This window comes from Phyllobates terribilis, unplaced genomic scaffold (genome assembly GCF_046119375.1).
Source record: "Phyllobates terribilis strain yellow unplaced genomic scaffold, ASM4611937v1 Scaffold_2__4_contigs__length_985480577, whole genome shotgun sequence".
Taxonomy (NCBI): domain Eukaryota; kingdom Metazoa; phylum Chordata; class Amphibia; order Anura; family Dendrobatidae; genus Phyllobates; species Phyllobates terribilis.
Genome location: NW_027362762.1, coordinates 757,707,039 through 757,720,583, shown reverse-complemented (window position 1 = coordinate 757,720,583; position 13,545 = coordinate 757,707,039). Strand labels below are relative to the sequence as shown.

Below are 13,545 nucleotides of genomic sequence, written 5' to 3'. Positions count from 1 at the left end.
GGGGGTGTGGACCTTGCAGACCAGGTTCTACAGCCATATCAGGTATCAAGAAAGTCCTATATCTGGTATAAAAAGTTGGCTATTTATTTGTTTCAGGTGGCCACATACAATTCTTTTGTGTTGTACAAAAAAGCAGGAAATTCAGATCCTTTTCTTGATTATCAAGAAAAGGTAATTGAAAATCTTGTCTTTCAAAGTGTTAGCCCCGCTCATCCATTAGAATCTGAGGATGTGAAAAGACTCACTGAGCGACATTTTATTGCACTTATTCCAGCAACGGAAACAAGAAGGAATCCCCAGAAAAGATGTCGTGTATGTACTAAGAGAGGAATGAGGCGCGATACCCGCTACTATTGCCCACAATGCCCATCATTGCCAGCCTTATGCGTCACTGACTGCTTTAAAATCTTCCACACAGAACCACGTTTTTAAACTGTAAAAATGTATCCCAATTTGTCATTAAAACATTTGGTTCATTTAGTGAATGACACATTCGAGTAGAGCTCACTTAATTTCCAGGGTGGGGTTCTCCAGAATCGAAACCTTCCATTGCGTGCTTGTTTCTGGAAATCATCCATTGAATTAAAATGGTCACTAAACCCATAGGGGTCACTTCAGGGGGGATTCTTTAGCTCTGGTACTCTGAAAAGTGCCAGAACAGCATAATCCCCCCTGAAGTGACCCCATTATGGAAATGACACCTCTGTGGGAATTCATCTATGGGTTTAGTGACCATTTACCTATCTACTTATTTTCCCACCACTAGATTAATTTATACAGAGGAGTAGATTGTAAAATTCGGTCACTTGTTGTGGGTTTCCTCTGTTTAGGCACCTCAGGGGCTCTCCAAATGCAACATGGCGTCCGCTATCCATTCCAGTCAAATTTCCATTCCAAAAGTCAAATGGCGCTCCTTACCTTCCGAGCCATGCCGTGCACCCAAACAGTGGCTTTGCACCACATATGGGGTATTAGCGTGCTCAGGAGAAATTGCACAACACATTTTGGGGTCTATTTTTTCTGGCTGCCCTTGTGAAAATTAAAAATTTGAGGCTAAAGTAGCAGTTTTGTGTTAAAAATGTGTTTTTTTATTTTCACACTTGCAACATTATAAAATTCTGTGAAGCCCCTGGGGATTCAAGGTGCTCACCACACATCTAGATAAGTTCCTTAAGGGGTCTAGTTTCCAAAATGGGGTCACTTGTTGCGGGTTTCCTCTGTTTAGGCACCTCAGGGGCTCTCCAAATGCAACATGGCGTCCGCTATCGATTCCAGTCAAATTTCCATTCCAAAAGTCAAATGGCGCTCCTTACCTTCCAAGCCATGCCGTGCGCCCAAACAGTGGCTTTGCACCACATATGGGGTATCATCGTGCTCAGGAGAAATTGCACAACACATTTTGGGGTCCATGTTTTCTGGCTGCCCTTTTGAAAATTAAAAATTTGAGGCTAAAGTAGCAGTTTTGTGTTAAAAATGTGTTTTTTTATTTTCACACTTCAACATTATAAAATTCTGTGAAGCCCCTGGGGGTTCAAGGTGCTCACCACACATCTAGATAAGTTCCTTAAGGGGTCTAGTTTCCAAATTGGGGTCACTTGTTGGGGGTTTCCTCTGTTTAGGCACCTCAGGGGCTCTCCAAATGCAACATGGCATCCGCTATCGATTCCAGTCAAATTTCCATTCCAAAAGTCAAATGGCGCTCCTTACCTTCCAAGCCATGCCGTGCGCCCAAACAGTGGCTTTGCACCACATATGGGGTATCAGCATGCTCAGGAGAAATTGCACAACACATTTTGGGGTCCATTTTTTCTGACTGCCCTTGTGAAAATTAAAAATTTGAGGTTAAAGTAGCAGTTTTGTGAAAAAAAGTTAAATGTTCATTGTTTTCTTCCACATTCCAAAAATTCCTGTGAAGCACCTGAAGGGTTAATAAACTTCTTGAATGTGGTTTTGAGCACCTTGAGGGGTGCAGTTTTTAGAATGGTATCACTTTTTGGTATTTTCTGTCATAAAGGCTCCTCAAAGTCACTTCAAATAAGATGTGGTCCCTAAAAAAATGTTTTTGTAAATTTTGTTGTAAAAATGAGAAATCGCTGGTCAACTTTTAACCCTTATAGCTTCCTAACAAAAAAAAATTTTGGTTCCAAAATTGTGCTGATGTGAAGTAGATATGTGGGAAATGTTATTTATTAACTATTTTGTGTGACATATCTCTCTGATTAAAGGGCATGAAAATTCAAAGTTTGAAAATTGCAAAATTTTCTAAATTTTCGCCAAATTTCCAATTTTTTCACAAATAAACGCAAGTGATATTGAAGAAATTTTATGACTATCATGAACTACAATATGTCACAAAAAAACAATCTCAGAATCAGGGGGATCCGTTGAAGCGTTCCAGAGTAATTACCTCATAAAGTGACAGTGGTCAGAATTGAAAAAATTGGCCCGGTCACGAAGGCAAAAACAGGCTCTGGCGCGAAGTGGTTAAAGCTGCTGTGGCAGGAAGAGGTGAGAGGCAAGATAAGCAGGGCCGGTGTCAGCACCCGGCGTACCCGGAAAATCAGAGGGGCCCACCGCCCACTCACTGTCGGGGCCCACCGCCCACTCACTGTCGAGGCCCACCGCCCACTCACTGTTGGGGCCCTGGCCGCTTCCTCGGCACCTGTTCAGTGACGCAGGCGCTGCTTGATTGCCAGCACTCCCCCAGACATGGCCGCGCGCTGTCCGGCTGTGTCTGCTAGTAATGACGCGGCAGGGGCGACGGCACTGCACCTTTAATTGTGCTTGTGTGTCGCCCCTGCCACGTCATTACTAGCAGACACAGCCGCACAGCGCGCGGCCATGTCTGGGGGAGTGCCGGCAATCAAACACCGTCGGAGGTCCTGCACAGATGGGGGGGGGGAGCGGCCCGGACCCGATCGCAAGTGGGCCCCTCTGATGGTCCAGGGCCATGATGTCTGTGACACGCCGGGGGCCCTGCACTGCCCCATACCTGAGGAGCTGCTGGACAGGACACTGGACCGGGGACAGGTGAGTGAGGCTTCCCTAATCCCCATATTAAAAATATTTGTAATGGGTCTGTGTGAGTGCATGTATGTGAATGTCAGTGTGTATGACTGTGTATATATATTTGTCTGTTTTATATATGTTTTTAAGAATTTGTGTAAAAATGTGTGTATGTCTCTATGTGTACATATCTGTGTACCATGTGTGCGTGCGTGTGTCTGCGTACTGTGTGTGCGTGCATATGTCTGCGTACCGTGTGTGACTCACCCCCTGGGCCGCGGGGCACTCGGAGCCGGGCAATAGGGAGACGATGGGGGTAGTTGTGGCAACCTGGTCCGTGGCTCAGGGTGGTCAGACCAGTGGTAGTCCCTTTATAGGTTTTAAGTGATGTACGACTACGCCACCCGTGGATTGCGGTTATTACGAACCGCCGCTGCAAGATAATCCCCTGAGGCTGGTGGTGTGTGCAGCTGAGATTGTATAACTCCCCACGGGAAGAGTGTAGCCCCAGGGCAGTGCAGGGGATGGTGAGGGTGATGGTGAGGAGAGTCCCGATACCGTTAGTGCTGGAGGAGCAAGGAACTCACAAACAACGTACTGCAGTCCGACGCCTTTTACTCACAGTTCATATGCTCCGGGTCACTTCTGTACAGGCAATGACCGCCCAAGTCGTGCTGCGTCTACCAGGTGAGGGGCTCGGTCAACCCCCAGGCAATTCCGGAGTAGGGCACAGGACTCCCTTCTATCCTTTCTCTGGCCTGCCTCACCAGTGACCCACTTTTGTCCAGCTGACGCGGATCTGCGCGGGTAAACGTGGGCCCCGTTTCCCGCTGTCCTATATGGTGCCCTCCTAGCAGGTTTGTTGAGGTGTCGCACCAATAAATGGTCACGACCTCCGGTCTTTGGCTGAGGGTAGTTTCTCCTCCACCAACTTGGGATCCGGTACCCTTAATCTGCCTGACCCTTCACCCGGTATTCTTATGGGTTCTTAGGGTCCCTTCCACCTTCTTGTTCCTGAGCACTTCTGTTTCTCTCTCTCTCTTCTCCTTCTTTCCTGTTCCTTCTCTTCCTCCTTTCTCAGCCTCATCTCTAGGCCCACTCCTGAGCAGAGCTCCTACAGAGCCGCTGCTCCCTTTCTTCTCTGACTGAACTGACCAGACCCTGATCTAAGATGGTGCCCACCTTTTATACTTCCCTTAGTGTGTGAGCTCAGGTGACCAGCAACCAATGAGCTCCTTTCTACGCTCAGGAACCGTCCCCTCTTGCTCCTACATCACCAGGCTTTCCTCCCCCCTCCCCACTCCAGCCAGGGACATGGTCTGTCGTGCCTGCATTACTGTCTAATGGGAGCACCGTTGAACTGTCCCCCGGAAATGGGGTGTGTGTGATGTATGCAGCTACCCGAGCCCTGGTCCATACTCCATCCTTACCCGGGAGTGGAATATCACACCTCTGGCAGAGGTGCAATACCCCTGTAGCGGCCGAGCCCTCGGGGCGCTACATGTGCGTGCGCATGTCTGCGTACCGTGTGTGCGTGCGCATGTCTGCGTACCGTGTGTGCGTGCATATGTCTGTATACCGTGTGTGCGTGCATATGTCTGCGTACCGTGTGTGCGTGCATATGTCTGCGTACCGTGTGTGTGCGCATGTCTGCATATGTGAAGGATGAGGTGGCAGACTGGGCCCTGTGTACTATATATATATATATTTCTCCGCCGTATCTGTGCATCATGAACCGTGTATGTGTTAAAAGGGCCCACTGAGACTCTTTCGCCCGGGGCCCAGAAAAACCTGGAGCCGTCCCTGAAGATAAGTATAATATTTTTAACCCCTATATTTAGCATTTTCTATGCTCTAGATAGGCCCTATAGGATAAATCAAATTTCATGGCCAAACTCTAGTGAAGTGCATCACTGCTGTGTATGCCTCCAGGTCAAATAACTAACATACAGAGATATAGTAGAAAGCTTATTCACCTTCACTACAGCCTTCCAGCAGCACAGAACATAAAGCTCCCCAAGTCTTTGGTGACACATTATGCTGCACTTACTGAAACCCCAACCGAACTCTTGGAGCAGGGCTCAGCAGCACTTTAGTTGCTGTGAAACTGCCTGTGGCTGTCATGACAAGTTGGGAGTTATAGTTCCACAACATATGGACAGTCGCAAGTTGCCGAGCCCTGTTCTATTGAAAGTATGTGTACCACAGGTTAAAAACCTAGCCCCTGATTTGTTATTTGCAAATTTGTAAAAGTCACTTTTCTTTTTCTATCTTAAGGTATTCGCTAATGTTTGTTGAGCCAAATTCTTCAAAATGGCACAAACAATTCATGAATTTGGCACAGAACAAAAAAATGCTCTCTGCTTATGTCTTGGAGTAAGATTTCTGGTGTTTTTTTTAAATTTCACACATTTTAAGACAAACGTGACTTTTTAAAGGATGCTAAAAAGTCGCAAATCCTTTAAAAAGTCACATGGTTGTCTTAAAATGTGTCAAATTAAAAAAAACACATCAGAAACCTTACTCCAAGAAAGGACTGGAATGAGATGCGCCAAAATATGTGACATTTGGTAGAAGTCACATTTCATGAAATATCAGGCTATCAGGAAAATCAATGTTGTAATTGAAAAATTAAAAAAAAGGCTTAAAAAAGAAAGACAATTTAAAAAATGGTGCAAATCGTATAAAGAATAAAGCACAAACACCAAAGCCACTAAAAATGGGCAAATTACTCTAGAAAACAGGATAAAGAAGAATGATGAATCAAGACCCTAGACTTTAGTGTATAGGGTAATCACTATTTGGCCAACTCCAATAGTGCCATGATTTAGCAATCATTTGAGTGAAATTCATACAATTTGCTTCTGACATATATAAGCTATATTTCATTCTTGCATCCAATAAAGCAGGGCATAAACCAGAGGAGAACCTAGGTTTTCCAGTAACAGCGGCAAAAATTCAGTTTGATGCCCCCTCCAATGATCGAAGGCTCTTATGCAATTTGCATACTTACAGCCACGTGCTGACCAGCAGCTTTTCCTAATTCTCACAATGTTTTGAAAAACTACAGTCCCTACTTCATTAAAAGAAGCAGGAAGAAAAGCTAGTCGACAAGTCACTATAAGTATGAAAATCGCATACGAGTGGTCATATGATGACCACTGGAACCGGCAAGCAGTCGAATCCTGGCAGTAAGCATATTACATGCTGTTAGGATTTGGCATGCTACAGTGCTTCATTTTATAATTTAATGCTTTAGTAGCATTAATATACAGATGCATCTCGCTAAATTAGAATATCATCAAAAAGGTAATTTATTTCAGTTCTTCAATACAAAATAGTGAAACTCATATATTATATAGAGTCATTACAAACAGAGTGATCTATTTCAAGTGTTTATTTCTGTTAATGTTGATGATTATGACTTACAACCAATGAAAACACAAAAGTCATTATCTCAGTAAATGAAAATAATTAACAAAAAGCACCTGCAAAGGCTTCTCAAGCATTTAAAAAGGTCCCTTAATCTGTTTCAGTAGGCTTCACAATCATGGGGAGGACTGCTGACTTGACAGATGTCCAGAAGGCAGTCATTGACACACTCCACAAGGTCCCAGAGTTCCAATTTTCATTTGGAAATCAAGGTCCCAGAGTCTGGAGGAAGAGTGGAGAGGCACACAATCCAATCTTCTTGGCTTGAGGTCTAGTGTGAAGTTTCCACAATCACTTCATGCTTCCCTCTACCGACAAGCTTTTTGTAGATGGAAATTTCATTCTCCAGCAGGACTTGGCACCTGTCCACACAGCCAAAAGTACCAATACCTGGTTTAAAAACAACAGTATCACTGTGCTTGATTGGTCAGCAAACTCGCATGACCTTAACCCCATAGAGAATCTATGGGGTGTTGTCAAGAGGAAGATAAGAGACACCAGACCCAACAATGCAGACGAGCTGAAGACTGCTATCAAAGCAACCTGGGCTTCCATAATACCTCAGCTGTGCCACAGGCTGATCGCCTCCATGCCACGCCGCACTGATGCAGTAATTGATGCAAAAGGAGCCCCGACCAAGTATTGAGTGCATTTATTGAACATACATTACAGTAGGCCAACATTTCGGATTTTAAAAACATTTTTCAAGTTGCTATAAAATATTCTAATTTACTGAGATAATGACTTTTGTGTTTTCATTGACTGTCAGCCATAATCATCAACATTAACAGAAATAAACACTTGAAATAGATCACTCTGTTTGTAATGACTCTATATAATATATGAGTTTCACTTTTTGTATTGAAGAACTGAAATAAATTAACTTTTGGATGATATTCTAATCTAGTGAGATGCACCTGTATATCATGCATGGGGACCGTGGATCCCCAGGCTTACCATTGGAGGTGCGTGGCTGTCTCAAAAGGCTGGGGAACAAGTGGTCTCTGGAAGGACGGAGCAAGACGCGACAGTTTCCTCTCATGCCTCACTTCTCTGGACCATTCCTGAAACCCGAAATCAATACAGGTTGCCGGGAAATCAGGTCATCTAGAGTAGCAGGGATGTCTCGACCAGCTAGTTCATCCTTAATTCTTCCGGACAATCCCTCCCAGAAGGCGGCTACCAGAGCCTCATTATTCCAGCCTAGTTCGGAAGAAAAGGTGTGGAACCGGGTGGCTCATCAAAGACCTTCCGGAAGGCCACCAGGAAGGCCTGTAGATCCATGGTCACAGGATCCCCTCTCTCCCACAAGAGGTTGAGCCACACTAGGGCCTTTCCTGCTAGTTGGGACATTAAGAATCCCACTTTAGCCTTATCAGAGGGAAACTTATGGGCCAACATTTCATAGTGCAGCGTGCACTGATTTAGGAACTGATGACACTGCTTGAAGTCTCCGTCGTAATGTGTCGGAGCAGACAGACGAGGACCAGCTTCAGATGCATACTGTAAGTTGCAGGCTGAGTACTGCAACTTGGGCTGGAGAGGATGAAGCAGCTGTCGTCAATGCGTCCAAATGTATATTCATAGTCTTTAGATAGGACAAAATTTTCTCCTGCTGATCTTGCTGACGGATCAACTCTTGGTACATCTCCAAGGGTGGAGGGGTCTTGGGATCATCGGGGTCCATGGCCTGTACAAACTGTCATGCAAGTGGATCGTGGACCCACTGCGCCACAGTCCAGGCTTATCTTTGGATGGGCGTGGATAAGCAGCCACCTAGTTTTTGCTAGAGCTCCTGATGGTGGAGTTAGGCTTCAGATGCAGGTATCCGCCAGGTACCACTCCAAGGGTAATCCCTGGTACTGCAGCAGCTGGCCTCAAGGGTCAGGATCACAGACATTGACTCGGAGTCCAAGTCAGGACTGGATACTGATGCAGGGTCAGACATTGTGGATCCTGGAACACTTGACAGGACGGACATTGATGGAGGTTCATACAGTGCGGATCCTGGAACACTTGACGGATGGATACTGGTGCTGGTTCAGGTACCGCCGGAGCGGCTGCAGGTTCAGGTACCACTGGAGCGACTTCAGGTTCAGGTACCGCCAGAGTGTTTTCAGGTTAAGGTACCGCCGGAGTGGTTTCAGACTCATGTACCGCTGGAGCCGTTACAGGCTCAGGTACCACAGGAGCGGCTTCAGGTAACACAGATAATAGGAACAGGTTTGGTTTAGACTAGGAGTGTTTAGCAACAAATACAGGTTCTAACAGGATAGGTATAGAAACAGGTTCAGGTTCAGACTAGGCTGGTTCAACAACAGGTTCAGGTTCTAACAGAATAGGTTCAGGAACAGGGTCAGGATTAGGTTCAGGGACCTGAAAACTAACTAGCAGGGACAAAAACAAATTAACACTAAAGAGGGCATTGTACAGGCACCTCCCTAGAGGGTAGCGTGCCTTAAATACCAGATGCCTCCCAGCTATTGGCTGGGGTAGGTTCAGAGTGCGCACACTACCCCTTTAGGAGGCAGGGTGCGTGCACATTAGGTGCGCCGCAGAGAGACCCATGCGCGGTCCCAGAAGTTGAAAACCATGGCAAGAAAGAGAGACACTGCCGAGAAGCCTTGGCAATGAGTATAATGGCATCCCTGCGGGTAGGAGGGAGAGTGAACATGCAGGGATGCTGGCATTAGCGTTACAATATATCGTATATATTGTTGGAAAACCAAGTAGGCTAGGGTTAATCCTTGCACTACAGGTCTTGAGTAGGTTCACCTGGATAGCTATGACTAGAACCAGGCCATATGTACACTAGTCAGTCACAGGGGCGGAACTACCGCCCGTGCAGCCGGTTCATTGAACGGGGGCCCCGAGGGAGAGGGGGGCCCCTCCAGCCTCCAGCAGGGCCGCCATCAGGGCATGTCTGCCCTGACTCCAGTGTGGGGCCCAGCCGGTAGGGGCCCCCTTGGAGCCCCGTTGGGGGCCCCTTCTTGTGAGTCTCTCTCCTCATGGGGCCCCCGGCCCCATGCTAAGCGCCGGGTCCGGGACATCTCAGAGCTGCGCTGCGCTGCTGCGGCAGCGCCTTCATGATTCCCCTGATTTCCGGTCATGTGACGGCGCCGTCACATGGCCGGAAGTCAGGAGAACCTGGTGTCAGCGATTTGGACGAGCGCCAGGATTCTGCAGGGATCGCATGGGGGTAAGTATAACAAGTTTTGTTTTTTTCAAAATACAATTTACTAGGAGTGGGGGGAATGGGAGGTGTGTGTGTGTGTGTGTGTGTGTGTGTGATAAGAGATGCACATGGGGGGGAGATGATAAAAGATGCACATGGGGTGGGGGGGATGAGAGAGGTGCACATGTGGGGGGAGGGGGATGAGAGAGGTGCACGTGGGGGGAGGGGGATGAGAGAGGTGCACGTGGGGGGGGATGATAAAAGATGCACATGGGGTGGGGGGATGAGAGAGGTGCACATGTGGGGGGGGATAAGAGATGCACATGGGGGGATAAGAGATGCACATGGGAGGGGAGATAAGAGATGCACATGGGGGGGAGATAAGAGATGCACATGGGGGAGGGGGATAAGAGATGCACATGGGGGGGAGATAAGAGGTGCACATGTGGGGGAGGGGGTTGAGAGATGTGCACATGTGGGGGAGGGGGATGAGAGATGTGCACATGTGGGGGGGATGAGGGATGCACATGGGGGGGATGAGAGATGCACATGGGGGGATGAGAGATGCACATGGGGGGGATGAGAGATGCACATGGGGGGATGAGAGATGCACATGGGGGGATGAGAGAGGGGCACATGTGGGGGAGGGGGATGAGAGAGGGGCACATGTGGGGGAGGGGGATGAGAGAGGGGCACATGAGGGGGTGGTGAGAGCTGCACATGTGGGGGAGGGGGATGACAGAGGGGCACATGTGGGGGAGGGGGATGAGAGAGGGGCACATGTGGGGGAGGGGGAGGAGAGATGTGCACATGGGGGGGTGGTGAGAGCTGCTCATGGGGGGTGAGAGCTGCACATGGGCGAATTGGGAGAAAATGAGCTGCACATGGGGGAATTAGGAGTAGGGGGATAATGAGCTGCACATAATGAATGTGGGGTGGGGGAGAGTAAATGATAAATGATGATGGGGTGGGGAGAGCACGGACATGATATAATGAATTGGGGCAGGGGGTGCATGTAAATAATGAATGTGGGGAGCAGGAAGTATAGAGTAGAGGTTCTAATTAAATTATATATTAAGTGCCTATTTACAGTTAATGGGGGCACCGTGGTGGATTACAATTTATATTTGGAATGGTAGGTTGCATAATAACTAACCATATATTGATGGTGGATGAACGTCTGTATTCAGCTGCGTAATGTAGAAGTTGGGGAATGTGCTCTAGATAACTGTGTTATTTTATGCAGAGACGAGTCCTGGCTGGAAGACGTGATGGCGGTTTGTGCTGGATGAAGGAGAAAAGCGTAGCTGAAGGACTTCACCTAGAGACGTCACCAGTGAGTCAGTGCATTACATGTACACTTACACTATATACTATGTACCGGGCTCCTGTGTATAATGTCACTGGTGATCACTGTATTACCTGTACACTATATACAGAGCTCCTGTGTATAATGTCACTGGTGATCCCTGTATTACCTGTACACTATATACAGAGCTCCTGTGTATAATGTCACTGGTGATCACTGTATTACCTGTACACTGACACTATATACAGAGCTCCTGTGTATAATGTCACTGGTGATCACTGTATTACCTGTACACTGACAATATATACAGAGCACCTGTGTATAATGTCACTGGTGATCCCTGTATTACCTGTACACTATATACAGAGCTCCTGTGTATAATGTCACTGGTGATCCCTGTATTACCTGTACACTATATACAGAGCTCCTGTGTATAATGTCACTGGTGATCACTGTATTACCTGTACACTGACACTATATACAGAGCTCCTGTGTATAATGTCACTGGTGATCACTAGATTACCTGGACACTTACATTATACATACCATGTATAGAGCTCCCGTGTATAATGACACTTATGGTAATATTAGTAATGTGGTGGTAATATTAGTAATGTGGTGGTAATATGTGGTCTGGCAGTTTTTCTCCCTTCTGTGTGGTATTATTCGGTCACTATGTTGTGGTAATATGTGGTCTGGTGATGGTGTGGCGGTATTCCCTGTATGTGGTATTATTGGTCATTTTAAAAAAAAATGTATATGACACATTCCCTTAAAGAAAACTAAATAAAAATATATCTAAAAAGAGTATTGGATATTTTAAGAAAATTTTAATAGGTTAGAGTAGGGCCCGGCCAGAAGAGTCTACCTTATCGTGGTGGCGGCTTTAAAAATCTTTTGGCCAAAACAAAAGCTGTTGGCTATGTATGTGGCACCGTCACATGGCCGAATGTCAGGAGAGCCTGGTGGCAGCGACGTGGACGAGCCCCAGGATTCTGCAGGGATCGCATGGGGGTAAGTATAACAAGTTTTATTTTTCTTAAATACAATTAATTAACTAGGAGTGGGGGGGATGAGAGATGCACATGGGGGGGATGAGAGATGCACATGGGGGGGATGAGAGATGCACATGGGGGGGATGAGAGATGCACATGGGGGGATGAGAGATGCACATGGGGGGGATGAGAGATGCACATGGGGGGATGAGAGATGCACATGGGGGGGATGAGAGATGCACATGGGGGGGGATGAGAGATGCACATCGGGGGGGATGAGAGATGCACATGGGGGGGTGAGAGATGCACATGGGGGGGTGAGAGATGCACATGGGGGGGTGAGAGATGCACATGGGGGGGTGAGAGATGCACGGGGGGGGGATGAGAGATGCATCGGGGGGGGGATGAGAGATGCATCGGGGGGGTGAGCTGCACATGGGGGGGTTATGTTTACATAACTTTGTTGCCTTATGAAGCGCAGGGGGGGGCCCCAAAAAATTTCTTGCACAGGGGCCCACTACAGTCTGTGTCCGCCCCTGGTCAGTCAGCTGGGGGAAGTTGAGCAGAGTGTTTTGTGTAGGAGCTGGAGAGAAACAAGCCAAATCTCTCTGAGCAGAGATTGCACAGGCCGTATGCACCAAAGTTAAAGTATTACTGGTTACTATTGGCGATAGTTGTTTTGTCTGGCCAAACTGAGACTAGGTAAGGACAATAATATAACTATCAAAACATCAGAAACGGCAGCGGGGTACAGCTGACCAGATGGTGATGTATAGGAGGTTACTTATGAGCGAAAAAAAAAGGGAAGTTTTTTTTGTATTCTTATTCTATATATTGTTAATGTAAATACAAAACACTTCCATGCATATCATAAAATTGACTCCCAATATTAAATCGGTATTCTTATCTTCCACGTATTAATATCCAAATAACTAACATTTGATATAACAATATTCTGAGAGTGCACCTGGCGCATAGAAGGTATACAAAAAGCGATAATTACCTGAACAAACAACTGGCAGCTGGGCACCGCTTCGCACGTCACGCCGACGCATGTTTCGGCAAAGACCTTTCTCAAGGGGTACATATACAGCTTAACCACCCACCTTTATATATGGTGTACTTACATAGATGTCATAGAGTGCACACACGTATCGCCACCCACATCGGAAGCGCACATATGCGTGCTCAATCATGTCACATGATCACCAAACAAAGTGTCACGTCACAGTTGCCATGGAGGTGCATCACATGATCAGGTGATCACATGGCCGGAAATCACGAACGCCATGTTGCCATGGACACAGCCCGCGTCTGCATGCCTAGAGCCTATGTGACGCGGATCACACCGCTGTGACCGAGACGCACAGCAGCATCGGCTTCTATCAGATGCCGAGAGTCGATGGCCGCATCAGGACAATGGAGCAACCGGGTACTGGCAAGGCATGCAATAGAACATCAACTGTGTACATCAAAATCCAGATGTACACCCAGTTTACAATACCCATGCATTAAATAACAAGTTGCTCAAGAATAGATGACATACATCAATCACAAAGTATAGATGACAACCTATTACAAAACATGGATTATATAGTCATGAAATAAAGTGTATCATACACTTATTG

General features: G+C 46.8%; 1 long non-coding RNA gene across 1 annotated transcript in view; it reads right to left on the bottom strand.

Annotated features, from left to right (window-relative positions):
• The window catches only part of LOC141252967 (uncharacterized), a 30,865-nt gene extending 17,705 nt beyond the window's left edge, over positions 1–13,160 (bottom strand). Inside the window, exon 1 of the long non-coding RNA XR_012314174.1 lies at positions 13,045–13,160. This is a non-coding gene — a long non-coding RNA (uncharacterized lncRNA). The remainder of the gene's footprint in view (positions 1–13,044) is intronic.
• Between the last annotated feature and the right edge of the window lie 385 nt (positions 13,161–13,545).